This window comes from Orycteropus afer, unplaced genomic scaffold (genome assembly GCF_000298275.1).
Source record: "Orycteropus afer afer isolate SDZICR_OR568_19922 unplaced genomic scaffold, OryAfe1.0 scaffold00113, whole genome shotgun sequence".
Taxonomy (NCBI): Eukaryota; Metazoa; Chordata; class Mammalia; order Tubulidentata; family Orycteropodidae; genus Orycteropus; species Orycteropus afer.
Window position 1 is genome coordinate 5744068 of NW_006921700.1, and position 27485 is coordinate 5771552.

Consider the following 27485-nt stretch of genomic DNA (forward strand, 5'->3'; position numbering starts at 1 on the left):
CTGTTCTTAGGTCCCTGGAATTGTTTTCATTCAGGTTTTTCCACTAGTTGGTTCTTAATCCACTTCTGTATAGTTCCTTTCAAAGCTCAGGGTTCCAGGATTATCTTCTGTATCTCTGTCAATTGGTTTTTCTTTTCTTTGTTGAAGAGGGTCTGTGTCACTTGTCTGCTTATTCCTCCATCTTACGGGAAGTCCTCCATATTTCTTGCAGCATCTTTTGTTACAGCCAAGCATTAGGAAGCAACCTTAATGACCATCATTAGCAAACTGAAAAACAAATTGTGGTAGAATCATACAATGAAATCCTATACAGCAGTGAAAACCAACTTAGTAGATCTACATGTAACAACATGGCTAAATCCCAAAAATGTAATGCTGAGTCAAAACAGCATGTCACATAATGAGATGTACCAGGTGATGCCATTGATGTAAGCTTTAACATATAGCTACACTATATTGTTAAGATGGAGACTTACCAGTGTGGCTGAGTATAACAATTGGGTGGGAAAGACCCTCTCTGAATTTAGGAAAGGAATCGCCTCTGGGGAAGAAGAGAAAGGACAGCAGTGGTGAGAGCAGAGCAAAGAGGCTTTAGTTAGATTGTTCAACATTTAATGTACTAAAAAGAACGGTACATAAAACACTTGTCAAACCTCAGTGGTAGACATATGAGTGTCTGCTCTAGTATCCTGTGTGCATTTCTGGATGTGTGAAAAATTATGTTATATTAAAAAGTAGAAAAAGTGAGTATCAAAATGCTTGTCATCATAATCTCTAGGGGGTAAGATTATGGGTAGTTTCATTTTTTCTTTTTGCTTGCCTATGTTTTCTAAGATTTTTCTAATGTGCAGTATCACTTTCAAAGAAACATGTGACAAAAGGTATTCAAGAAAAAATAATTGTGAAGGCATTTTGAATAGATTTTAAAGGTCCCTCTGGTCCTCAAATTCTGTGACCAGGACTGGCTTATATCAGGACAAACATGGGTTTGCCCTTTGCCCCTTTGTTCTAAAATCCTTGTAAGAAACTAGCAAGGGCAATGCCAGCCCATGTCTAATCAAATCCAAATATGTTTTGGTGTAAATGCTCCAGGCAATCAGAGGATAGGAGTGTAGTGCCACCACAGTGTCTGCAAGACCTTGGGGGAGGAGGCTGCTCAGCAGGCTGGTGCACCATTGGGGGCTGGGATCACAGCTCCCACATCAGTCCTGCAAAGGCCATTAAAAGCCTGGGCCCTACAGCAAGTCCAAATCCTTGTTCGAGCCCCTGCTAGAACCCTTCCATCGCATGCTCTTAGGCAAGTTACTTTAAAATACTTATGCTTTCATTGTTATATTTGTAAATTAAGAGTAGTACTAGCAATCTCCTCTCAGGGTCATGGGAAAATTAAATAAAATCATCCACTATAAATGTGTCCAGCCCAGAGCCTGTGGCCACTGTTGGAGGCAGAGACTGGCCTGGGTTGTGGCTGAGAAGGTAAGTTGGGAGGCTGAAGTCTAGGCATGCACCTTGGACCGGCAGGCGAACAGAGCCAGGGAGGTTTTCATCAGGGAGGAAGGCAGAGGGCTCATGTCAAAGGTTACATTTCAGTGGCTCTGCCAGCCAGGTTGCTGGGCTCCAGAAGAAAATAAATGAACACAGCCCCTAGGGCCAGATGGAACCCAGGGGGCTCTTTGCCCATGACCCTTTGCTGTCAGTCTGTAGGCAGTGAGACGCTCTTCAGGAGAAGTGGGATCTTTGGGAAATCACAAGAGCAGCACGGGGGTGGAACAGATAATGCCCTGGCTGTGTGGCTTTAGGTGAGTCATGTCACCTCTCTGTTTTATCCTGTATGAACCTAGGAACTTGACATCCTGGACAGAGCTGGGTTAGGACACCTTGGTTCTGGCCAGTCCTGCCTTTAATGAACTGTGTGGCCTTGGAGAGTTGCTCACCTTCCAGGTCCTCAGTTCCTCTGTTGTAAAATGACAGGTGTGAATATGACATCTTCCAAGGGCCTCGAAAGTAACATGGACACAGCTGGGGCCAAGTTTAACCTAGAACAAGGTTTAGGGCGAACAGAACCACCCATCACTTTAAAAGCACCTACCCAAGGTAGGAAACAAAGTGACCTCATGTGCCAAGCACGGTCAGCCCACCTCCAGAGAGCCTGCCTAGCAGGTGTAGTTAGAGAGGCACTGAGCAGACACTTCCCCTCTAAAAATGACCCTCCTGATGCAACCCCTGCTGCCACAATGCCTGAAATACCAGCAGTAGAATTCCATTCCCTCAGTCCTGATCTTCCAGATGGCCACTGAAAGTGCCATGCCAAAGGTTTTCCCTGAGGGCATGACTTTTCAGCGTGGTCTCCAATTTCATAGCTGGGAATGAGAAAGCAGAGTCCTAAGCAGACGGCTGGCTGGCGGTTCAAACCCACCAGCCACTCCTCGGAAGGAAGGTTGGGCAATCCTACTTCCTCGGATACTGCCTCGGAAACCCAAGGAGGGGTCGCTATGAGTCGGGGCCGACTCGACGGCACATAACAACAACAACAACAAGAGGATGGGTGCAGAGTGGGGCAGAGCTTGGGAGATCATGAAAAAGGGAGTATGTTCCACAACAAACCACCTCTCAGGTAAGGGTTGGAAGACCCTTCCCAGGTCACCAATGCCAAGTCCACCTTGTTTCCCACCTGCTCCTATGCAGACCACTTTGTAGCTGGACTGAGGGAAGAATTGTTGTGCTATGTCTGAGAGCTTAGGGAGCTTATGTGGCCTGATAATCAGACTGAGACCTAGAGAGATGACATCCCCTTACCCAAGACCTCATGGCAGGTTAAGGGCCAAGCCACAACCAGAGCAATCGTAATGATGAGAACAGCCTCCCTACTGAAGCCTTAGTGCGGCCAAACCCTGTTCGAAGTCTCCTAAACTTCTCACAACACCCTAAAGGCAGGGGCTATTAATAGTCTTCTGTGATAGTTGGAGCTGTGTGTCAACCTGGCTGGACCACAATTCTGTGTGGTTTAAACTGTTGTGATGTGTTATTCCTATGATGGAATCAGATGATTATGTTTTAAGCAGGCAATCTGTTGAAAGGGAGTTTCCCTAGGGGTGTGGCTTGCTTCCAGTATATCCAAGGACCTCCTGGGAAAAGAGACATTCTTCTGTGGATCGGGATTCTGTTGTGCTGCGTGTCCGTGAGTGAACAGTCCACCATTCGGCCTGGAGATCTTGGATTCGTCATTTGTTGGAGTCAACAGCTGGTGTACTGCCTGCTAGCCTTGAGCTCCTCAGCCCCTGCGGTTGTAAGAGTTGGGAAAAGCCTCCAGCTTGACATGGAAAAGCCTTCAGCTTGACCTTTGATCCAGGAACTTTGGACCTCCCAGCTTCTATAAGTGTGTGAGCCATTTTCCTAAGATAAATTTATATCTATATCTATATATATGTGTGTGTATATATATATATAAGCTTTACTGGTTTTTGTTTCTCTAGAGAACCCAGCCTAACACATCTGCTTTCACAGATGAAGGAGTTCTGGTGGTGTAATGGTTAAAGCATTCAGCTGCTAACCCAAAGTTCAGGGCGTTGGAATCCACCATCCACTCCATGGGAGAAAGATGAAGCAGTCTGCTTCTGTAAAGATTTACAGCCTTGGGAACCCTATGGGGCAGTTCTGTTCCATCCTGTAGGGTCACTATGAGTTGGAATTGACTCAGTGGCAGTAGGTTTGTTTGTTTTGGTTCACAGATGAGGAAACTTTGAGGCACACAGAGGCAAAGTTTCCCAGCACCATTGCAGAAACCGCTGGGACTTGGGCCCAAGCTGTCATTGCAGGGCCTCTGGCCTAACCATTAGACAGCCTGCTGAGACACCCAGGCTGCTGGACTTTCCACAGATGTGCCCAAGGCTGGCCCTGATCCCTGCTCCAAAACCTGGGCCTCATCTCCATGCCATCCACCCCTCAGGTGGGGTTGGGAGTTAGGCGCTTGGGCTGCCCTCTTTGCCCTCCCACCCTCTCTCTCCCCTCTGCTGAAAGGAGAGGCTATAACAGAGAGAGTGACAGATGAAGGCTGGCCCAGGTCAGGGCTCCCGTGGGCTGAGTGGCAACTCCACCGAACCTGCCCCACCTCCCTCATGTTGACTTGGCAGGCAGGACTCAAGCTGGAGATGGGAACTAGGGAACAGCTCCTGGGGCCATCCTCCACATCACTGGAGCAAATGGCAGAGACTATCCTGTCCACCTACTATTGTCCTAACAATCCCCACCCCTGCCAGAGCCCCTCCATTGGCTGGATGCCATGTGTTCCTTAAGTGCTGGGGACAGGCACCCAGCTGGAATAATGAAGGACTGCACATGGGACCAAGGTGTGTCTTTTCCTTCATGGGACACGGCAGCCACAGCTAGGGCTGAAGGCTAGATATGGGCATCCTCACACAGATGGGAGTGCACACACACACATGTGCTCACACATACATACATGTGTTCTCATGCTCCCACTCACACTTGCTCATACATACAACTTGCTTATATGTACACTTGCTCACACGCTTGCAACTTAATTATATAATACATGTACTTGGTCATGCACATTTGCTCATACGTACACATGCACATTTGTTCACACACACTTGTCCATAGATGCACATGTGTTCACAAACATGCATGCTTGCACACATGCACAGGTGCACTTATATGCATGCACACTTACTCATACATGCATACTTGCTCACATACTTGCTTGACCCTACACACACTTGCTCACATACATGCACTTGTTCAAACACATTCTTGCTCACACACATACACACATTCACATTTGTTCACACTTTTCTTGCATCCATGTGTGTGGATGGGTCCCAAGAAGGTTATCTAAGTCTTGGCTCAAAGGAGGAGGTGCTAAAGGCTACCACCTCTCTCTTGGGAGATACACTCCTTGGAGAGATCAATCATGGGAGAACAGAAGGGTTGTGTATGCACAGGGAGACAGCTTGGGGGGGCGGGAGTGCATGGAGGGAAGGACACAGGGAAAGGGTAACTATGGTGAGGAAGTGAGAGGAAGCTATTGCATTGTGGGAAATTGGAGTCAATGTCATGAGACAAAGTGTATGTGAGCTGCTGTACGGAAAGTGAATTTGTTCTATAAACTTTCACCCAAATCACAATAGATTTAAAAAAAAAGTTATAAGCCATTGAGGAGTTAGTACAGTTCCAAGAAAAACTCAGAAGACTGTTCTGCCCCTGCCCACTTCAGCTGCTGATGGCTGCAGCTTCCCAACTGTCTAGTGTTTCAAACTCCACAACAGGCCCTCTGAGCCTGCTTGGTGAGAGCCTGAGCAGAGGGACTCCAGCCTGGAGGGAGAGCCCATGACAAGCCCTGTGACCCATAAACATACAACACACAGGCAGGGCCAGGTCGTCTGTTTCCAAGGTCCAGCAGTCACTGCCATGGGCATACTGTTGGGCAGAATCACCAACCCACAGCAAAGGCTCGTGGGGTGAGACTGGGGTGAAATGGGGTCACACTGCAGAGTTACCAACAAACAAACCCAAGCTTTTTCTGGACAACCACTGAGTGCAAGTGTCAATGTGGAGTGGCCGATGTGTGCTCATTCACTCCACCGTTCATTCAGTAAATTAAGTTAATACCCCCAAAACTCCCACCCTGGCCACTTCTGGGCTGGCTAGTAGTATAGAGTGGGTGAGAAAGGAGGTAGCCACAGCTCAGGCAGGACTTAGCCATAGACAAATGAGGCAGAGATCTTCCCCAACACACGACAGTGCCTGAAATTTCACCATCTAGAATGGTCTATAACCAATTTATATGTATAAAGTTGAAGGAAGCCCAGTTCCTCTTTATGAATTTGTTCCCTTTGTGTGGTTGTCTAAAGGGACAGATTCTTAGCATGTCAGAACTGGGACAGATTTTAAAGAGCTTTACTAGCCTTTCCAAGGAGCTCTGGTGCCGTAGTGGATAAGGCATTTTGCTGCTACCTGTAAGGTCAGTGGTTCAAACCCACCAGCTGCTCTGAGGAAGGAAAATAGGGTGATCTATTTACATAAAGATTTATGGTCTTGGAAACCCAGTGGGGCTTGCTATGAGTTGGATTCAACTCCATGGCAGTGACTGAGTTTTTGAGCTTACTAGCCTTTCTATCTTCAAGCAAACTCTAAGTCTACATGGAAATTACATGAAAGTGAGTAGACAATGTTGGGTTGGGACAGATGTGCAGGGGAAGTTAAGACCCAGCTCCTTGGGCCCCCTTGGCTCATGGTGTCTCCTGAATTCCCTCGAGGAGTTTGAAAATCACTTTTCAAAATGTAGCTTTAGGATTAGGTTCAGCTACAAGTAACAGAGACTCCAAATATATTGGCTTTGGAACTGAAGCACATCCCCAAAAACATGTGATATAAATCCTAACCCCTTACATGGGAATATAATCTCATCAGGAAATAAGGTAGTCTTTGTTATGTAAACGAGGCTATATTAATGTAGGCTGTGTCTTAGGCCAATCACTTCTGAGGTATAAAAGGAGCAGTTTAGGTACAGAAGAAAGCACAAATGGAGAAAAATTGGTGTCATGTGACCACCAAGGAACTGAGAAAGAGAAGCTAAAAGGTACAAAAATTTTCCTCCAGAGCAGACAGAGAAAGCCTTTCCAGAGAGTCAGCACTCTGAATTGGGAATTTTAGTCTCCTAAACTGTGGCCACTCCTCGGAAGGAAGGTTGGGCAGTCCTCCTTCCGTAGTGACACTGCCTCGGAAACCCAAGGAGGGGTCGCTATGAGTCCGGCTGACTCAACGGCACATAACAACAGCAACAAACTGTGGGAAAATAAATTTCTGTTTGTTAAAGTCACCCACTTGTAGTATTTCTGCTATAGAATCAATTGATAACTAAACCAAACCAAAAACCAAATTCTCTGCCATCGAGTTGGATCTGACTCACAGAGACCCCTCCAAACCAAAAACCAAATTCACTGCCATCGAGTCAGATCTGACTCATGTGACCCCTCCTTGGGTTCCCGAGGTGGTATCACTATGGAAGTAGATCACCAATCTTCCTCCCGACAAGTGGCTGGTGGGTTTGAACCACCAGCCTTCTGGTTAGCAGTCAAATGCCTTAGGCACCACACCACCAGAGCTCCTATACAGACTTAAACCCAATAGTGGCGTTTTTCCTCTCCCACAAAATATATAGGTAGCACAGAGCTAATGTGGCGGGTACACAGCCATCTGTCTGTGACCACTGCCACATTTCTGTGGTCCAAAATGGCGGCATTTGACCCTAGGCAGCTAATGGGAAGAAGGTTTCCCAGAAGCTCTTACAGGACCTTCACTCACATTTCATTGGACATAATTTAGAAATATGGCCACACCTAGCTGCAGAGGATGCTGGGAAACATAGTTTTTCTTCCAGTTGATCATGGGCCCCCCCTGAAATTCACAATGACTCTGGAATAAAGAAAGAACAACTAACATCCAATTAGTAGTCACTGCCCTACTGGCCCAATCCCCCATATTATAAGTGAATAAAATTAGACACTAGGGTGATTTTGATACCATTTGGTTAAGGTCCTAATACCCAAGAGATCTTTCCCCAACACCCACCACAATGCCTGAGGTAGAAGGAAATGAAATAGTAGGCCCCACCTCTAGTAGCTCAAAGCCCAGTGGGGCAGAAGATATGCTAACCAACACTTAGGACATGGGAAGTTAGAAAAGCACAAAATTTAGTGGAAGAGGTGACACAAAATGAACGAAATCCTCCTGTGAGAGTCAAGAAAGGGGTCCTGAGACGGAGGCAGCTTCCCAGCTAAGGCTTGACTGGTGGAAGGGTATAGGATTAGTGGACAAGAATGGAGAAGGGTAAGCCAGACAGAGGGAACAGCATGTGCAAAGGCCCAAGGACAGGACCAAAAAGAGGTTAGAGACCAAAAGAGGTTCAGTGTTACCAGAGCACAAAAAGCCAAAGGGGACAGATTGGCAGCAACCAAATCATGAAGAGGCCTACATACCATTCAAAAGCCATTCTGATTTTATTCTGTACAAAAAGAGTGGGGGCAGGGGATGATGGGAGGCTGTGCTTTTGGGGACATGGTGGGGATGAAGTTAGACCACCATGTATTGTCGGCATACTGTGTGTGATAAGCACTGTGCTGGGAGCTTTAGGATGGAGGGTCAAGACCCATGGCAGGGAGACAGAAGAAGATAACTAGCCACTAGTGCTGGAGGAGAGGAGTCAGGGTGACTCTCAGGTCTCTGGCCGGGGCAGCTCTGCAAAGACAGGACTGACTCTCTTGCCTATCCCTGCATTACCAGCACCCAGCACAGTGTCTGACACTATGTCTGCATATTAATTACTTATGGAATGAAAGAATCAATAGAAAGAAAGAGAAGATATAGACCCTGACAAAGTAGGGTTGTGGGCCCAGCATAACGTTGTAAGCAAATGGGACCTTAATTCAACTCAAACAAATACTTGTGGAATGACTAAATGAATGAGTACTCCAGGAAGGTTAGATGCAGCATGGCCCAACATAACCCCCAACCTGATGGAGGTACGACCAGTAAAAGCAGGCTCTTGGGAAAGGGTGAGGCCCAGACGTCACGGAGTGCTGCATTCCACCCTTTCCTTAAACATCCTCACTCAGCTGAGGGATGATTGAAATTCCACTGCATAGAACTTAACATCCTTAAGCCTTAATTCCAAGGAAAGACAAAATCCCATGAGTATCTCCCTGTAAGCCATTCTAAGTCATTTCCACCCAAGTGTTGTTAGTAGCTCTGAGAGCAAGAAGGGGTGAGGAGAGGAAGGGAAGAAACAGAACAAATTGGAGGGAGAAATAGAATGAAGGCAGCCTGAAGGTCCCCAAGACCAACCTCAGCACCTCCCTAGTTTTGCAGGATAAGCCCTGTATTTGCAGAGGGAAAAAGGAGAGCTGGGACAGGGTAGGCTGGAACCTATCAAAATCTCTGTTGCCCCTTTAAAGGGGACCCAAGCGCTAAGGACGGGAGGATTAAATCCAGTGACTAAAGCTGTTGGCAGGCCCTTACTGTTGACACACGGAGACCTTCTCATACCACGTTTTAAATATATTTCTGTCCAGAAGAGGCAGTTGACAGGCTTGAAAAGAGCTAATGGAAACCAGCAGCTAATACTGCGAGTCAGCAAAGCTTGTCAACCCAGGCGCCATCATCCCTCACCTCCTCTCTCATTTTTATAGAAAGAGCTCAGAAACGGGGAAGAGAAATTTCAAAAGCCAAACAAAAAATCAATACTGTAGGAGATAACCCAGCATTAATACAAAAACCAGAGAGGTCCTCTTTGTCTCGTCCCTCGGCAGCGCAATCAATCACGCGCCTGGGATGGATTTGGGAGGCCACCTCAGCTCGGAAGCCAGCAGGATCCGCTGTAGTTAAAATGCCTATAGAGAGACAGGTTTGAGTGAAGGGAGCCTGAGCCAGAAAGTATGCACGGTCCTCAGCCCCCAGGTCGCTCCTCTAGGTTTCATGGGTCTCAATTTCCAGGTTTAAGCCCAGAAGACAGGAGGACGATGAGGATAGAAAAGACAGCTTGGAGTGAGACCTACATTGACAAGGAAAGCTAAAGTCAGAAGCATATTTTTGACTTAAAGGAGGCTCTTAAGTAATTAGCTCCCCCTGTGTGCTTAAACTCAAGTTCTATTTCCTCAAAATCAATGCCTGCACACCCACAAGAACACAGGGCTGTGAACCGATTAATTACGGCTCGACCAATGTGGAGAATTTGCCTCTTCACCCCAGACACAGTGAATGAGAAACTTTAAGATCCCCAGGTGATTTTTATATATACATAAGGATCTTGTTAAAATGCACATTCTGACTCAACATACCTGGGGTGGAAATGTAAATTCTTAGTAGGATGTTGAATGGAAATGAACCAGCTCGAAGCCCTGCAAGAACATCTATTCCACCACCAATGAGAACCAAACTCAGGCAGAGTGAACCTGGAGTCCTGAAGGCCTTGGAGGGACACAGGGCATGCATGGCTGGATGCAAGCCCCAGAAGCCCTTTGAAGGCCCTTGCCCAGTCCTCCCTCCTGACCTCCCCCATGTCCTCCGGGCTTACCTCAACCTGGACCATGAGGCCTCAGAGGTAAAGCATCAAGGACGGAAGGAGGTGCTCCTCCCTGTGCCTCATTTCTCAGCTTGGTTGCCTCGTCTTCTGTCTTAGTTTCCCAGTACTGCCGTAATAAAATACCACAAACAGAAATGCAATGTCTCAGTTCTGGAGGCTAGTGCAGGCAGACCTCAGAGATGTTTCGGGTTTGGTTCCAGACCACCACAATAAAGCAAATGTTGCAATAAAATCAGTCACATGGAATTTTTGGTTTCCCATTGCATATAAAAGTTATGTTTACTATAGTCTATTAGCAGGAGAAATATGTGGCAGTCTGCTCTCATAAAGATTTACAGCCTTGGAAGCCCTATGGGTAAGTTCTACCCTGACTCATAGGGTTGCTGTCAGTCAGAATCGACACAACAACAGCGGGTTTAGAGAGTAGTCTATTAAGTGTGCAATAGCAATATGAAAAAGTTTGAAATATTATGAGAATTGCCAAATTGTGACTTGGACACACAAAGTGAACACATGCTGTTGGAAAAAAAAAAAAAATGCCACCAATAGACTTGCTTGATGCAGGGTTGCCTCAAACCTTCAATTTGTAAAAAAATGCAGTATCTGCAAAGTGAAGCCCAATAAAACAAGGTAGGCCCATACATATTTGTATGCTGTGCATGTGTATTCATATCTATAAAGAACACATGGGGGCACAGTTACAGAAACTTCTTAGATGTATACAAACATCTTGTGGGCTGAGCCCAAATTCAAGGCCATGTTATTTCCAAAGATTCCAGGGGAAGATCTTACTTGTCTCTCTGGCTTCTGATAGTCCCTGGCATGTCTTGGCATTCCTTGGCTCGTACATGCATCTTCACTGGTAACTCTTCTCCCGTGCATCTCCCGTCCCTGTATATCTTCTCTTCTATAAGGACAACACCACGCAAATGGGATTAGGATCCACCCTATTCCTGTATGGCCTCATGTTAATTAGTAAGGTCTTTAAAGACTAATTCCCAACCAGGTGGGAAGCTGGGATAGGGAGCTGGGGGTTAGGACTTCCCTGCATATCTTTTTGGTGGCCCAATTCAGCCCATAGCATCTTCAGACCCTTTTCCAATCTGAATCAGGGCCTTTTGCTGTAATGCCACATCCCTCCCCGCTTTGTTTTTCCTTCCAATCACTCACTGTCACATATGACTATATAGTCACAGTTATGGATGTTTGGTTAGTGTCTGTCTCTCCCACCAGACAAGAGTTCACAATTCTATCCTCAGCACCAGTCCAAGTAGAAATGTGCTGTATGAACCATTAACCAGTAACCAGTAAACCAGTAACCTGGTTTTCTTCCTCGGCACCTTTGCTCACTCACTTCCATCTACAATGGCTTCTCCTTCCTGGTGGCTCTAACCTACCAACTTTCTCCAGGAAAACCTCCTGGACTCCTCATTCTGCCCTCATCTTCCTCTTCTCTAGTCTTCAAGCGTTAAACAATGTAGGTGCTCTCTGAGCAGAGGCTAAGAATCATGGGATCTTGCACTGCAAGAGACGTTAAGGATCACTTCATAACCTCCTAGAGACCTTTAAAAAAATTACTAATATCCAGGCCCCATCCTGGAACAATAAAACCAGAATTACTGAGAAGGGGCTCAGGTATCAGTAGTTTTTAAAATTCACCAGCTGATGGTAATGTGCAGGCAGGCTTGGGAACCTGTCTAACCCAAGGCCCCTCAGAATTCTGCATACATTAGACAAGTTGTATCCTGCACAACTCCAGGGGTCGCCATTGTCCTACCGTCCATGCTAGCGGTGCCCTCAGAGTTGGGCATAACACAACCTGCCCAGCAAGAGATAGCAGCCCTGGACCCCCTGGTTTTATGTAAAAGAAAACTGAGGCCCAGGGCAAAGGAATGTGGCCAAGGTCACACAGCTGGTTAGTGTCAGAGCTTTCCCTAGGACCCCGCCTCCCAGCTCCTCCTCCAGGAGGGCTCCAGTCTTCCACCCAGCCACTCATCATGGTCCTGCCTGCAGCAGCAGAGGATTCCACTGGAACTTGTTAGAAACACGGAGTCAAAGCTCCACTCAGACCTTCTGCATCAGAAAATGCATTTCAACAAAGTTCCCAGGGAATCGAGAGCACATTGAAGTTAGAGAAGCAATACCTGTCACACTGTGATATCTGGTCCTTAAGAAAACTTCGTGGAGGCTGGGGCCATGCTTGACATCTGCTCCTTCTCATGAATCTTCTCTACACATAGTTGACAATCTATATGTATCTGTTCATTGATTGACTGATTGGAAAATCTGTGGTTTGCATTAGTTGCAGGCCCCTTGAGTGTTGCTGTGTTGGAAATGACCGACTTTTCAAGTTCCTGTAATCAGCGATTACTGAAACAGGGACATCCCTCGCCACACTGGAGGTATCCCCTTTGCAACTATACAAACAGTGGCATTGATAACAAAACAATAATGTCTTGCTAAGCACATGCAGGGTCCAGTGAGTGATCTCATCGCCCTCCTGCCCTTTCTGTAAATAACATCAAATCATCTCACTCAGCCTCATTTAGATAATGGCTCCTTTTTCATCTCCACTCAGAGGAATATTGTGCACTCACATGCTGCATGGGCCTGGCAGCCGAGGAACCGGAGTCGACCAGGAGCAAGATGTGGTGGAGACAGACTTAGTCTGTTTCCAAAGATGGGAAAGTGGGATTCTTTTTCCGTAGACATATTTTCCCCCAAACTCGGAGGCCTTGGGTTGACCAGATAATCTCTCATTTAGGTAGCACTCCTCATTGGCTGTTGAATTGTGGGTTTGAGTGTTCTGGTGGTTCTCTGTGACATGCTCATCTATCACTGAGCCTGGAGCATGTACCTGTATCTGGGCCTGCTGTCATCTGTATGTGTCTGTCTGTGCTTGTGTACTGCATGTGTGCCTGTGTTGTGCTAAGGGAGAGAGCATGGGAGTTCTTCAGGGCTTGGAGACCTTTTGATTAGAGTTTCTTGACTGATTCTTATTAATTAACCTGATTAAAGCTTACATGGATCATGAGGACATTTTCCTTCAGAGCCTCCATCATCTCCACCCCTTCCCCAACCCTCCAGCGCTCCCAGTCAATCATCTGGATGACTGTTTTTTAGTGCTCACCTGTGTCACCTTTAACAGGTGGTGGCATGATGCCAAAGGCATTTGACTGTTAACCAGAAGGCTGGGGGTTCAAACCCACCAGCCACCCCTTCAAAGGAAGGTTGTGTGATCTACTTCTGTAGTGACACTGCCTCGGAAACCCAAGGAGGGGTCGCTATGAGTTGGATCCAACTCCATGGCAGCAAGTTTGAGGGATTGAATTGTGCCTCCCAAAAATATGTGTTGTAAATCCTACTTCTGTGGTTATAATCCCATTTGGGAATAGGTTGTCTTTGCTATGCTAATGAGACAGTATTAATGGAGGGTGTGTCTTAAATCAATATCTTTTGTTATATAAAAGAGCAAGGATGCAAGCAAGCAGAGATGGGGGAAGAGAATGTCAAGCCACATGAAGATCACTCAGAAAGAGAGGCTAGAAAGAGACAAGGACCTTCCTCCAAGCAAGCAGAGAGAGGAAGCCTTCCCCTAGAGCCAGCGTCCTGAATTCAGACCTAAACTGTGAGAAAATAAATTTCTGATTCTTAAAGCCACCCACTGAGGTACTTCTGTTATAGCAGTACCAGAGAACTAAGACAAGGAGTTTGCCTTCTCTGTTCATTCCTTCCACAAACACCTCCATACACCAGCTCTGGCACCCATTCAGAGGGAGCTCAACTTTCACTGGAGATATAAACTCCAGCCCAATGCAATTGAGTGCCTTACCCTGCAACACCAGTGAGCTGACTCCAGGAACCCATCAAGTAGTATAACCCCAAACACCTGGCCAAACTATACAGATCAAAAGCTTGATGAGCAAGACATAGTATACGGAGATGCAGTTCACCTATTTCTCCCAGTTACTGGTTCTGGACCTTTAGAAAAACGTTGTAGGTCCTCTCCCCAGACAAACACACATTAATATGCACTTAAATTTTGCAGGCAGTGACAGGAAGTTCATTTTTGTTGTTGGTTGCTGTCAGGTCAGTTCTAACTCAGGGCAACCCCATGTACAACAGAAAGAAACATTGTCTGGCCCTACACCATCTTCACAATCACTGGTTGGCTCAAGTCCGTTGTTGCAGCCACGGTGTATTCTGAGTCTTCTAACCTCTCACTTACTCTCTCTCGCTTTCTCTCTCTCTCTCTCTCTCTCTCTCTCTCTCTCTCTCTCACTGTCGTTGAGTTGGTTCCAACTCACAGCGACCCTCCTTGGGTTTCTGAGGTGGTATCTCTATGGAAGTAGATTGCTCAGTCTTCTTTCTGAGGAGTGGCTGGTGGGTTTGAACCACCAGCCTTCTGGTTAGCAGTCAAATGTCTTAGGCACTATGCCACCAGAGATCCTTAGCTTGCACACAATATCCACAAATTATATCCAAAGGTCAACTTAAAGAGTAACAGAAACTCCTGAAGACCCCAGGGTCTCCAAGGCCTCCACAGGGTCAGGCATCTGAACAGGCTCAGAAGTGTGCTGGACCCTGAGGACTTCTCCGAAGCCTAGCACCTTATGGGGCGATATTCTGTTGTGATCCAGGCTTTCCATTGGTTGATTTTCAGAAGTGATTGCCAGGCCTTTCCTCCTAGTCAGTCTTGTTTGGAAGCTCTGCTGAAACTTGTTCACCATGGGTGACCTTGCTGGTTCTTGAAATACCAGTGCCACGCCATAATAGCAACACACAAGCCACCACAGAATGACAGACTGACAGGCAGTGATGCGTAGGTGTGATACCAAACCCAAACCAAACTCACTGCTACCGAGTTGATTCTCACTCATAGTGATCCTATAGGACAGAGCAGAACTACCCCATAGGATTTCCAAGGCTGTAATCTTGAAAGCAGAATACCACATCTTTCTCCCATGGAACAGCTAGCTGGTGAGTTCAAATAGCTGACTTTTCAGTTTGCAGCTGAGCACTTTCACCACTGTGCCACCAGGGTTTCTGGCTAGGTGTTATCAATGTGTTATAATAATAGAATATGTTGAGAGAAGAATGGCAAGGCAAGCGTTCAGGAAACCTTGTAGTCTTAGGCAAGTCACTTAAGGCTTTTTCATTACTGTCTTCAACTGTTACATGGGAATAGAACAGCTTCCCTGGCTAAAGGATGGTTATTATCAGGATGAAATGAGAGAGCAGATGAGAGTTGTGAATAAGTTGACTTAAGGTGCCCTCGTGGTGCAATGGTTAAGCGATTCGCTGCCAACTGAAAGGTTAACAGTTCAAACACACCTAGTGACTCTGCACAAGAAGGACCTGGCCATCTGCTCCATAAAGATTACAGCCTAGGAAGGCCTAGAAAGCAGTTCTACTCTGTCACTTGGGGTCACTATGAATCAAAATCAACTTGACTACACCTAACAGCAACAGCACAGGAGAATTACTCAGCTCCCTCCTACACTCAAAGGAGTGCTTGTCTGGGGGCAGAACAAAGCCCTGGGCTCAGGGATAGACATGCTCTTCTCTGACCTCACAGGGCTTATCCTCCCCATTCCTAGTTTATTTCTGGCCTCATGCTCAGAAACACTTCCACTGGCTGCTCAAGTTCACGGCAAGCTCAGAGGAGGAAAGCAGGTTGACTACCAGGACTCCTCACCAAGGTCTTTATGAGAATGAACCACACTCACCCCACTAGCCTGGTTGCCTCAACAACTAAATGAGTCCCCACCTGGTGAGCCAAGGGGTGGGATGGAGTGAGATGGGGAAATTGGGGTGATGGGCACTGTCCTTTGTCCATCCAATGGCCATTCCCCACTTCTTCTTGCTAAGAGCACAGATCTTGTCCAGGCAGCAGCATGCCAACTTCTAATGATCAGTCATACTGCTGTATGACACTCCCCATTCCCCTACCTCTTATGCAGCTACAATGACCACATGACCCAGTTGCCACTAAGGAGATATGAGGGCAAGCCTAGAGAACTTCCAGAACGTTTTTCCTCCCCGATAGGGTGAGCCCCTTTCCGCTGGCTGGCCTTCCTGGGGAGACTGTTTCAAGCTTGTACAAGTAGGGCTGTAGCATCCCTCCTTGTGCCCACCAGGCAGCAATGAAAGGCCATCACACTGAGGATCCATATTCCAGAATACTTAATAGTTGTCTCTCATTATCCAGTACCACCTGGCTCTATCACACCACTCTACCTGCCTACCTCTTTCACCTATGAGGTCTTAAGAGAAGGGCCTGTTTCCTCTCTTTGCATCCTGTGTACTGTGCTTCGTGAACAGGAGGGCTCATTAAGGGATTTTGAATGAATGAACAACTGATTGAATGAATATATGCATGAATGAACACATGAATGGATGCATGATAACGGTTTAGTCTTGTCCCTCTGACTGGTGTGTTCTCCTCTCTAACTATGTCTAGCTCATGGATGGTCCATCTCTACCCATCTCCAGCTCTGCAGCTATGACATTCCCCCCTTTCCATGTTCTCAATGCCAAAGGTTTTCAGGGTACTGTGTAGACATGCATGCACAAAAGACATAAGCCAAATCACTCCTGAAATTGCCATTGACGAGAGCAGGATATAGATCATTCAGGTGGTGCTATAAAGTAAGTGTTCCCATAGTTAAAGCTAGAGGCATCTGCAAGAGCTGTTACCTTATTGCAATGAGCCCCTTCAGGTGGAGGCGCAGAAGTCATTATGCCTGTTATGGTGGTTTATAGCCTGTGGGCCGTATGTAATGCTCACTGTAGGGAGAACCTGAATTACCCTTAGGGCTGAGTGGAAGCCTCATTAATTTTCTCTTGTTGTGGGAAGAAAATCCCAGAGGCAACTTGGTGGAAAGGGTGATGGGGTTGCTGTCACCCAACGTCCCTTTAATCTAAAGCTGGTCCCAGAGATTTACCTAGTGTGGGACAAAGTTAATTAGGACCAAAGTTTCAGCCAAAGCCAACCAGAAACAAAATTTGGAAGTCTTTCAAGGTCAAATGGAGTTAGGCAAAGATTTCTATGTGCCACTGATTCTTATGAGATCTTTTTTGCCTCACACCCCAGCTCCCAGGCAGAGTTATTCAGCCAGACTTTCACACACGCATGCCCACCCCAGCCCTGGTATACCATAAGGTCGTTGTGAGTCAAAGCAAACTGGATGACAACTGACAACTCTTGTGTACACCTGTACCCCAAACTCCAATTATTTGTTACACAACTGGCTTACCAGGAAAAAAGTTTTGATTTATCAATCTTTTTATCGGCACCCAGAACCTATGAGAGACCTTGAACGAAAAGAGACTGAATATGCGTTGAATAGATAAATAAATGAAAGGTGTGGTTGTGCTCTAGATTTATTGTTGTTGTTGTTGTTAGTTGCTGTTGAGTCGATTTTGACTCATGGTGACCCCACGCATGCAGGATAGAACTGCTCCATAAAATTTTGAAGGAAGCAGATCTCCTGTCTTCTGAGTTGGACTTGAACCTCCAACTTTTTGGTTAGCGGCAGAATGCCTTAACCATTTGCACCACACAGGGACTTCGTAGGATAACTGTTTTGCCATTGCTAGTTGCTGCCAAGTCAGTTCCGACTCATGGAGACCCCAGGTGTGTCAGAGTGGAACTGCTCCATAGAACTTTCAAGGCTGTGGCCCTTCAGAGGCAGATTGCCAGGTCTATATTCTGACACAACTCTGAGTGGGTTCGAACCACTAACCTTGCACCTATTAGTTGAGTGCTTAACTGCACCACACAGGGACTCCTCTAGAGTTACGATTTTATTACACTCTGGAATTCTGAAAGGTTTCATGAATTTAATTGGGAAATGATCAATAAAATCTTTATTTAAGGAATCAGGAGGAGTGACACAGGCGTCAAAAACTTGAGTACAGTTAAATGTCCCACTTTTCAGGCCTGAGGAAAGGTTGGTTCTAGAAAACAAGCCGGGGAAACTTCGTGTGGCTTCTTGGCACAGTTTTAAACTGGCAGATGCTTCTTACAGAGAAGTGAGCCAGGGCGTGGCACTCTGCAGAGCACTCAGTGAATGCCAGAGATTATTATATTGGAGTCACTGGGTGGCACGAGTGGGTAAGCCTTCAGTGGCTAACCAAAGGGCTAGCGATTTATAATCCACCCAGAGGTCCTCAGAAGAACGTCCTGGCAATCTACTTCTAAAACGTCAGCCACTCGACGCCATGTGGGGCACAATTCTACTCTGACACACATGCAATCACCATGAGTTGGAATTTTCTCAACACCAATGAGTTGTTTATTATTATTATTGATATCATTATTATTACCACCAGTCAATACTGGGGTAATGATAATAATATTTTCATTGTTATATTATTGGCCCACTTGACTCTAAAAGGGAGCTCTGGTGGCATAGTGCCTAAGGCATTTGACTGCTAACCAGAAGGCCAGTGGTTCAAACCCACCAGCCACTCCTCGGAAGGAAGGTTGGGCAATCTATTTCATAGTGATACCGCCTCAGAAACCCTAGGAGGGGTTGCTATGAGTAGAATTCGACTCAACAGCAATGAGTTTGGTTTTGGTTAACTCTAAACATTGTCACTCCTATAGTTTCCTGCTGCTATGCTCCACCTTGAGCCTAGATTGGAACCCCTCCCTTGGAGACCAGCCCAGTCAAGACACTTCTGCGTCTTTGGCCACTGAGAGCTGATTTCCAGTTTGCTACATTTGCTGGCTCTAGAGTGTCATCAGTCATATCTTTCTGGCTCCTCCAGTCCCTGGCTTCTTCTTCCCCTCCTCTACCAGCCCATGTCTTGCTCAGGAATCCAAAATGCTGTGTCAGTCTCCTAAGGATGGAAGAAGGCCCAGAAGAAGTAGAAGGTAAGCAGATTTCAGCTTCTGTAACAATATTTCCCTAACAGTGTGAGCTAAACACCAATCGAATGGGGATCACATGTGAGATCATGACCTCTTACCATTGCAGGTTTCCAGTGGAAGCTAGAAGACTACATGTCAGAGGTGTTGTACAGGTCACTCCTGTCTAGCAAGGAAAGGAGAAGGAATTTACCAAGGTTTAATCAGATGACTTCTGTGAGGCCTTGGGACACATGGCTTCCCAAACCCTCATAACCCTTATGATTCACAAATAAGTTCCCTCTCTTCACCTCACCCACCTCAATTCTGACTTTCTTTCAATTCAGAGATTGTCTTCCCCTAACGAAGCATTGTTCAAATTATGGGCCACAAACCTGCATCAGAAAAACCTGGGGAGCTTGTTACAATTCAGACTTCTGATCCCCTTCAGATTTGAGAATCAGTATTCCTGAGGGTAGACCCCGGAATCACATTTTTAACAATCAGGGAGGTGATTCTATGGACAAACTTTGCAGTCACTCACATCTCTCTGCCTGGCAGGCCCCCATGGGAGTGCTGTTTGGAAGACACCCAGATGTGATCTCATGGACACTGTTGCCTAAGTGGTTTTGGCTCAGAGGGGAGGTCAGGACTAAAGAGACAAATCTAGAACTCTGGATGCAAATGACATGGTACGAGGCAAATGGAAAAAGTGAGAAAAGGGAAGTGCCTAAGATCAAGCCTTTGAAAACTCCAACCAGGCTGAGAAAGATGAGTCCGCAAAGGACACAGAGAAGGAAGAATGAGAAAGACAGAGGAAAATAAGGATATTGTGGTAAAGTCCCTCAGGAGAGTACTTCTGCGGTGTTGAAAGTCAATGAGGAGTCAAGGAAGCAGAAGACTAAGAAAGTCTATTGGCTGCAGTGACATAGAGATCAAGGATGAGCTAGAGTCGCAGTTTTGTGGAGTGATATTATTACATAACAAAGAATATGGACTTTACTTAAGAGTTTTGAGCAAGAGAGTAAAGTAACATGGCCAGATTTGGAACTTGAATTGAAAGACACAAGACTGAAGAAATAGAGGTGTAGGACTCCAGAAAAGTTCAGGAGGTAAAACTCAGCAGAAGAGCATTATTCAGAAAAGCCAAAAGTGGAAACAACCCATTGTCCATCAACTGATTAATGGATGAATAAAATATGGTATGTTGTTATTGTTATGTACCATCAAGTCGGACCCGACTCATAGTGACCCCTCCTTGGGTTTCTGAGGCAGTATCACTATGGAAGTAGATTGCCCCATCTTCCTTCTGAGGAGTGGCTGGTGGGTTTGAACCGCCAGCCTTCTGGTTAGCAGCCAAGTGCCTTAGGCACTATGCTACCAGAGCCCCTAAAATATGGTATAGCCATATAAAAAAAAAAAAAAACTCACTGCCATCAAGTTGGATCCAACTCATAGTGACCCCTCCTTGGAATTCCAAGGGGGTGTCACTACGGAAGTAGATTACCTGATCTTCCCTCCAAGGAGTGGCTGGTGGTTTGAACCACCAGCCTTCTGGTTAGCAGACAAATGCCTTAGGCACTGCACCATCAGAGCTCCTATAGCCATATGGTGGAATGTTATTTAGCCATGAAAAGGAATGAGTACATGCTACAACATGCATAAACTTTGAAATCATTATGCTAAGTGAAAGAAGCCGGTCATAAAAGCCCACATGTGGCATGATTTCACTTACATGAAATGTCCAGAATCGCCAAATCTATAAATAGAGAAAGTAGATGAGTGGTTGCCTGGGGCTGGGTGAAATGGAAGGGTTGGGGTGTGAAGGCTAAAGGGTATAGGGTTTCTTTATGGGGTGATGAAATGTTCTAAAATTAGATTGTGGTGAGAGTTGCACAACTCTGTGAATATACTGAAAAACATAAAATTGTATGGTAGGTGAATTATCTCTCAATAAAATTGTTTTTTAAAATAGCAAAAGAGGAGGAAGAGAGAGCCCAGGATGGCTTCCATGTTCAAGTGGAGATCTTGGGCCAGGATCCCCAGGAAGTAGACTGAGGTAGAGATTTGTGGGCAGAATGAACAGCTGTGGGAGAGTGACGATGACAGGCCTGGGCAGAGGAGGGAAGTGACTGTGATGCAGTCTTCACAAAGGCCTCAGTCCATCCCACAGGGAGCTCTGAACTTGGGAAAGCCATCTATACTCCCACATCAGCCACTCACTGGCCATCACAAAGAGTGGGTGCAACCTTGGACAAGATGGCTCTTCAGTTGACAGCGAATTCTGGAGCGGGACTCAGCTGAGAGCCGACAGTTGGCACTCTTGGCAGCTGGGGAAGTGCACGCTGCAGCACTGAAAGGGGGGCCGGGAGGCTCACCACAGCATCCACTACAAATGGCTACTCTGGAAGCGGGGGGAGAAGCCAGCTGGAAAAGAAAGTGGTTAAGTCAGCTGAATGGAGACATTTAAAGGAAAGCAAAGCACATTAGGCTGTTAGAAATTGAACATCAACTTCTTTATACTCTGCAACAACTTTTGCAAAATGTTTTTAATCTTCACATTCAAATTAATATGGTTTTGGCCGCCTGATGTGAATCGATAGTTTACTAAATATAGATTTACATGCAAATAGCTCTAAGGCCTACCTGGTCAATAATATGTGTTATTAAAACTCCCTAAATATGTATTTACAGAGCTACACCAAGAATCCAGCCATCTAATGGGCCCTGAATGACTGTTGGACATCAGGAGCCCAGCAACGGCCCTACAGAGCAGGACCAAAATAAATGGGGGTTTGAAATGGCTGGGGGACCAAGAGGTCTACAAAGGGAAAAATATCAGGTCATCTTTCCCAGGCCAGTTGAGGAGGATGACACACCTTCCTGTGCAGGTGAGACAACACACACTGACAGAGATGAGAGAGGTACAGCTGGCCCTCAGCCTCACCCTGGTACAGAGAGGAGTCTGAAAAACTCAACACCTAAAGGGGCTTACTCAAATTCACAGAATAGGTGGAAGAGTCCAGACCAGAGCCTGACCTCCTGTCTCCATGTCCAGCCCTGGGTAATGGAGTCAGAGGGAGTGGAGTTTGACTCCTCACTATATCTCCTATTGAGTAGGTCACTTAGCCTCTCTGTACCTCAGTTATCTCTTCTGCAAAATGGAAGCAATGAGTAGTTCCTTCTTGGTAGAGTGGTAAAGATTCCATAAGAGAATTCTTGGGAAGTATTCAGCCCAAGGCCTGCCTAAAGAGCTCAGTAAACCTAAGCAGTCTGCACAGTTATTGTGCTATTCCTTTAGCGCTGTCACTAAAGGACATCTTCAATATCCCAAGACTCCCAAGGTCAGGTGCCTTAGTTTCCTGTTGTTGTTATGTGCCATCAAGTCAGACTTGACTCATAGCGACCCCTCCTTGGGTTTCCGAGGCAGCACCACTATGGCAGTAGATTGCCCAACCTTCCTAGGGTTGCTGTAATGCAAATACCACAAATGGGTGGCTCTAAAGAACAGAAATGTATTTTTTCACAATTTTGGGGGCTAAGAGTCCAAATCAGGGCCTAGGCCATGGGGACTCCTTCCTTGTCAGCAGCCCCAGGTGTGTCTTGGTTCCTTGGCTTATGGCCAATCCTCACATGGCATCAGTCTTTCCCTATCTGTGTGTTTGCGTCTGTTTCAAACCTGATCTGTTAACGACTCAGAAGTGATGAGGTTTGAGATTCATTCTACAGTGTTATGGCCTTATCAACATAACAAAGAAAGCTCTATTTCTAGACAGGATTACATCCAACACATATTTTGGGGGGAAAGACATAATTTAGTTCATAACAGCAGGAAATATCCTGTCCCACTTCCACAATAGGAGGCCGTGGTGTCATTACTGCCCTGCACTGGGATGACCCAATCTTTCTGGTCCAACCCAACCTTTCTTTGTCTATGGCAGAACTGACTCTATCCAGGCCAGGGGAGTGAGGATGGAAAGTAGGAGTGGGGGCTTCTTGTCCTTTGTCCACGAATCATGACTGTTAGGGAGGTATTCACATCCATTTCACTCTTCTTATATCATTTGAGGACCAGCAAAAGACCCCAAATCTCTCCTGCTCTCCTGAACTCAAGTCTCCCAAACGTCTTCATTCAACATGTAAATGTACCTTTGGGTCAAGGCAGCCTTTCTCAAACTTGAAAGATATCTTTTAAAACGTAAAATTTTTTCATAGACACCACCCCCCAGAAGTGTGTCTTTCTAAAATGATAATGTAATTTAAACGTGAAACATACATAATTAAGTACAAACTCCTGACGCTCATGGTGCTTTATATCTATAAACTATAACACCAATGTATGCTTGTTAAGCCCTTACTATAGGGGCTTTATGCAAATTAACTTCCTTAAACACTATCGCAATTGGTCTCGTTAAGTGTGGTAATCATCGCCGTAGTCAGATGAGGAAACAAACACCGGGTCTTGTAAAAATGAGTATCAGAACCAGTATCAAACTGAATCGAGGGGCTGTGCTCCCCACCACACAGTACCAATCTGACAGGTCTGCCTTCCAAATAACACAGCACTACAAAACAAGTTGGCAAGAGTGGTTTAAAGGCAAAAACAGTATATTACTGGAACCCAAACCCCACTTCCAGGAACCTATGAAGCAAGTGCCATCCCTTGGTTCATGTTAGTCTGGCTGCCTGTGCTACCCGGCGCAATATGGCTATTCTTCCAACACCTTCCTGAGCTTGAACTACTGCCTTTCCCCCTCACACGGTGCTCTCTGATGGCCTTGGACCTTCATTTGACCTGAGAGCATCATCTTTGTATTAATTTCTCCTCCAGTTTTTCTCATTTTAACTAGTACTACTTCCCATGAATATTGTTGTCAATTCAAAAGCAAACAGGGTCCTGAAACTGGGAGGCCTTTCTTGGTGTTAAGGGAGCATCTCATAGATTCAGAATACATTGTTATTTTCATTTTTCTTTTAGATTTTCATTCAACTAAAAGCATTAAGATTTCACATTTTTCATAAGGCTCAGTTTATGAGACCTCAGGTTAAGATAGCACTGCCTGTCAGGAGAGATCCATGGCCATCTTGGGACTGTTAGGACAAAGGCCACATGCTAGGGATGACAGGGTGAAACTAAAGAGTCCAGTCCCAATGACTTGCTTGAATAGCTACATTAACTCCGAACAACCTGTTCTTGGTCTATTTTTAATGTAAGAAAACTAAAGTCCCTAATTGTCCAAGTCACTGTGGTCACGTTCAGTTATGGAATCCCTGACTCCGTCAACAGCTAACCAGAAATGAACAACATGACTATTCATGCATTCAAGAAACACTCATTGAGCGCCTTGTCTGTGTCAGATGTTATAAGTGTTTCTCATACATTAGAGTACAAATCTGAATACAACTCTACCATTTCTCTCAAACTAAATGGAAATTTTCTAAATGATAGATACCTTATGGCAGCTTTTCAATAATCCTTTTGAATTGTTTTGTAAATGTTTTTGTTGTTTATCTTCTGAGAGGTCTCTTCACATATGTCTTGCTTTTCCAAATATCAGGTTGCACATTCGATATTGTTATTTCTAGAAGTTAAAAATATATGCTCATTTACTGTGATTTAATGTAAATGTCACATATGACTCTTTAGTATGAACCATAGGTTTTCTCTGTAGCCTTGAATTGACCCCTGCAACATACGTAATCTGTAAAGGAGTACCCTCCTTAAAAAAGGAAAGTCACTTCCTCTTCCTAAGCTTAGTTTCCATCTCCACAGTGAGAAGGTTGAGCCAGGTAGAATATCTCTAGGGTCCATGATGACACCAACAGTCTATATAATGAAAGTAGTGGTCATCCCAACTACTCACTACTGAGAAGACTCACTACTCAGTAAAGATGCCAACAAGCCCCTGGGCACTGCTGCCACATTAATCACAGACCCAGATGTGGCTGGTGACCCAGCAGTCTGCAGGTGGCCTTCTTGTCCCTCCTTTTGCCCCTACTACCAGCAACACTGGCCCTACCTCCAGCTGTCCCCAGGAAGGGCAGTGCACGACTGTCAGGAGATACAGCCAGCTCTTAGCCCTGGCCAAGTCACTGCTCAGGCAGCTCCACAGTCCTGCACCTCAGTTTCCCCTTCTAAAAAAGCCTGACAACAGGGTGCAAAATGAGTTGTTGTGACCTTTATGGGAGCAGATTGCCAGGTCTTCTCTCCCATGTAGCAGAGGGGTGAGTTTGAACCTATGACCTTTCAGCTAGCAGCTGAGGGCTTAACCACTGCACTCCAGGGGTTCTCCAACATGACGACAATGCAACAACGCAACGCACTGCCATCGAGTCGGATCCAACTCATAGCAACCCCTCCTTGGGTTTCCGAGGCAATATCACTACAGAAGTAGATTGCCCAACCTTCCTTCCAAAGAGTGGCTGGTGGGTTTGAACTGCCACCCTTCTGGTTAGCAATCAAATGCCGTAGGCACTATGCCACCAGAGCTCCCAACACAATGACAGCACCTTGATTATCAACTGCAAAAGAAATAAAATGAAAAGCATGCATGTGAACTGGGCTCTTAGTAATATGCAAATGTACAGTTCTTTGTGATGTGAGATCAAAGGTCATTTTATAATGTTCTTCATTCCATTATCTTTTCAAGAATAATTTTTAAGAGCTGTTGAGTTGTAAAATGAGCTGATAGGTATGGAAAGCATTTAGAGTTCCAAAGATACACAGGACTACTTAAATTCCAAGGATCCCCATTTAGAATAGAGAATTTTTTTTTACAGAAACCAAGCCAGTTCCTGCCTCGGCCAACATCTCACTCCCATTCTTGGGAACAGCTGCTCCCTCTCCAGTCTGTCAACTGCCTGTCCCTGATTAATCCATCCTCCCCATGAGAGCAGCCAGGCCACTAGTCCTCCATCCCCCACTGCCATGTGGGGCCATCTTGGAGTCAAGTCTCTCTGGGTAAACTCCAGGGTGAGGTGCATTGAGGGGGTTAATTACAATGGTGCCTATGGCACCCCAGCCCTGCATACTGACAATTTGGCAACTGCACTACTAGTACAAGAACAATATGCCAGCAGCTGGTGGCAGAGGAGTCCCTGGGATGACAGCCAAACTGCCCCTCTTTCCAGAGCAGCAGCAGAGCCCCACCATCAGCGGACTGTGTGCCCTCCACCCAAGCCCAGCTCAAGTGCAGGTGACTGCAATTCCACAATTGCAACTTTAGCTCTTCATTCCGTTTGGAACTAAATGGTGTTCCTAAAACATGCAAAGCCCACTGGGAGAGGCAACACACTAAAGTGAATGACTGTCAGTTCCTTGTTTTATCAGTCAGTCCAAGCATGTGTTGGAATAGAATTTAGCACAGGTACAAAATGATGGCATTTCAAAACCTGATGTCTCAGGAAAGGACTTAGCTCATGTGGTGTAATCGGTAAGCCCTTTGGAGAGTGAAGAAAGAAACTAAAATCCCTCATTGTTTAAGTCACATGGTCAGGTTCTGTTGTGGACAGTCAAACAGAATCCCTAACTGAGTCAACTGCTACCCAAAAAGTAACAATAAGGCATTTCTGTATCTCAGGAATACCATGGTGGCTCAATAGTTAAGCACTCCAGAACAGGAAGCTGGAATACAGAAGCTTCATCATTCACTTACTCATCTATTCAACTATCCATCCATCTGTCCATCCATTTATACTTCACTCAACAAATATTTCGAGTGTCTATGCTACAGCACCTACTTTGGTCATGTTGTCAGAGGAGACCATTCTCTGGAGAAGGATATCATGTTTGGTAAGGTGGAGAGCCAACGAGAAAGGAGAAGACACTCAGCAAGATGGATTGACACCGTGGCTATAACAATAGGCTCAAGTATAGCAAGAATTGTGAGGACGGTGCAGGACTAGGCAGTGTTCTGTTCTGTTGTACACAGGGTAGCTATGAGTTGAAGCCAACTCAATGACACCTAAAAAAAACTCTGTGCCAGGCTCTGTGCAAGGCCTGAGGATGCAACAGTGACTGAGTGACAGAGTCACTGCTCACATGAAGCTCTCATGTCATGGGGAAAGCAGTAAAGTCAACAGGACATACATGATGCTAAGTGATGTAAGCAAGCTATTTTTTGCTTGGGGGAGGCTCTATTTTTAGGCCATGGCCCAAGGTAGGCAGGCCCAGGGCTAGGGGCTGCTTTTCCCTTGGAGACAGCTCTTTATTAAGGCAGGGGTCTGAGGTAGGAGAGCCCAGGGCTTGAAGGCTGCTTCTCACTTGGGAGCAGCTCTATATTAAGGCCAGGGCCTGAGATAGGCAGGCCCAGGCTTGGAGGCTGCTTTTCACTTGGGGGCTGCTGTATTTTAAGGCCAGGGCCCAAGGTAGGCAGGCCCAGGGCTGGGGGTTGCTTTCCACTTGGGGGCGGCCCTTTATTAAGGCTGGAGCCTGAGGTAGGCCTCACATGGCAGGACTCGATGGCACCTAACAACAGCAACCGAGTCAGAATCAACTTGACAACAACTAACAACAGCAACATGAAGCTG